A 2,500-nucleotide genomic window follows, 5' to 3' on the forward strand; every position below is an offset into this window, starting at 1 on the left:
GTCCCCTCAGCGAGTGGGGGGAGGTGGAAATTTGGGGGTCAAATTGAGTTAGCTAGCCTACTGTATAGGTACAAGAATGAGGAAATTCTTAAATGACTGTTAGAGCCAAGCTTGAGTTATTTCTTGGGTGGCGTATTATAAATTATAAACACTCAGTGACAGTCTCTCTCTCTCTCTCTTTCTCTCTCTCTCTCTCTCTCTCTCTCTCTCTCTCTCTCTCTCTCTCTCTCTCTCTCTCTCTCTCTGTCTCTCTCTCTCTCTCTCTCTCTCTCTCTCTCTCTCCCTCTCCCTCTCCCCCCCCCTCTCCCATGTGGAGCATGGGAAAATTCAGCTTCTTTGGTAAGTCTCTATTTCCATGTACTTCATACATATGCTTTTAAAATTCAAAAAAACATAACCATCATCGCATATCTATGGCAGGACTGTACAGATATTGCCATTCACAGTTCTCCATTTCTTCAAAATTGAATTTATAACAAAAAGAGGGGGGGTGATATCTGGTTTAGATTAGTTGTCTCTGTAATTTAATGCATTTATTAAACTTTACAGACAGAAATATCTATTTTATTTCTGAAAAAGGAAAAATACAAATGAAACAGTGAGACATACCTTTAGAAACTAGGGTCCCTATTGAAAATGCTAATTCCGACTGACTTGATTTGAAATTGGTAATTTCTGCTGTGAAGAAGACTTCAATACAAAGAGTACCTAAAAATCGGATTCTTGAAATTCGGAGATATGAGCGAGATACCGATTACTTCATGTTGAGGAAGCCATTACACAGTAATGCCCACTCTGAAATAAAAACTAAATGGAATTTTGAGCTCGTTTGTATGTGCAGTCTTTGTATAGAGTTGGAACAGCTATTGCATCCTTTTTGTGAGTTTCCGATTAAAAATATTATGTTTAGACATTACCATGGGTCTTACATACCATAAATACGCAAATATGCAACCACACCTTGATGTCTGCATGAATTTATGCACTTCTTAGTAAAGATAATGGGTGCAAATGACTAATCTCCAACTATAGACTCATTTCTCATTGAAAACTGTTACTATAGACAATTATCAAAGAAAATGGTTTGATAGGGACAACTAATATATTTTACTCCTTTACATATTTAAGTTGATGTAGTCCTACTAAATGAGGATGATTTAAGTTTTTAACTTTATGTGCATGTGTTTACATACATATGACCCTCCTTGAAAATTATAAAAACTCAGTGACCATCCCCCCCCCCCCTGAACTATTTTGGTAAGTCCTGAATTCCATGTACTTTTAAATAGATATACTTTTAAAATTCTCAAAATTGAGCTGCCATGTTGTAGTCATGCCAGGACTTTATAACTAGAATGATTTTATACTGACATTGCCATCCACAATTCTCTATTTCTTCAAAATTGAAGTAAAAAAAAAAAAAAAAAAAAAAATTATCTGGTTTAGATTTGTCGTCTCTATGGTTCAATGCATTTGTTAAAATTTTCAGATAGAAATATCTACTTTTATATCCAACAAACAAACAAAAAACAAGACCTACCTTTACAGAATAGCGTCCCTATTGAGAATGGTAATTCCGATTGACATGGTAATCATCGCATCGCAAAGTACATTAATTAAGCTTTTTTATGTATATATATATATATATATATATATATATATATATATATATATATATATATAAATATATATAAATATATATATAAATATATATATATAATGTATATATATAATGTATATATATATAAATATATATATATATATATATATATATATATATATATATATATATATATATATATATATATATATATAACATCATTAGATTTAGTGAAAAATAACAGAGATAACAAACTTTGGCATGTGTCCAAAATCTAGAACGCCATACCTCCATCGTTTATTTACACAATGTTAGAAACACATAACTTTTTTAGTTCTTGTGGGATTCAACCACATTTTGTTGCTTTCACTAGAGCATTGGAACCCTGAGGCCATATGAATAGCCAATTTTTAAATTTTGGAATAAATCAAAAAATATAATTACGTAAAACTGAGAAAAAATTACAAAAAACAGTACTCTGTCAACCAGTCTCCCACCCCCAAAAAAAGGAAATAAAAAAATCAGCTATTTATATAGCCCCAGGGTTGAGCTACTCTAGCGAAAGCAACAAACTTCATTTAAATCGCACGAAAACTAAAAAAGTTGTATGTTCCTTGGACAGAAAAAAAAGGAGGACAAGGTTTTGAGCTTTTTAGCCAGTTTCCAGTCTATATATTTGTCATTTGATTTGCTTTTTCCAGATGATAAATGACTATTATTCTTGCACAGATTCCATAGGCAATCCATAACTCAGTGAATGATAATGACAATTAGTAACATTTTCTTGTTTGTCTTTTGTAAAATTCCATTTTATGTAATATAACATGTGCTGCCGGTCATTCCAGGTAGAAACAGTACATTGTACATGTAAACAGCATCCTCCTGGAGCCTAGCGCTCTT

General features: G+C 32.3%; 1 protein-coding gene across 1 annotated transcript in view; it reads left to right on the plus strand.

The window, feature by feature from the left end:
• LOC113822969 (short transient receptor potential channel 4-associated protein) overlaps positions 1-2,500 on the plus strand; it is a gene marked incomplete at its 5' end in the record, with an annotated part of 32,408 nt that overhangs the window by 27,280 nt on the left and 2,628 nt on the right.

Source organism: Penaeus vannamei, chromosome 11 (genome assembly GCF_042767895.1).
Source record: "Penaeus vannamei isolate JL-2024 chromosome 11, ASM4276789v1, whole genome shotgun sequence".
In the NCBI taxonomy this organism is placed as follows: Eukaryota; Metazoa; Arthropoda; class Malacostraca; order Decapoda; family Penaeidae; genus Penaeus; species Penaeus vannamei.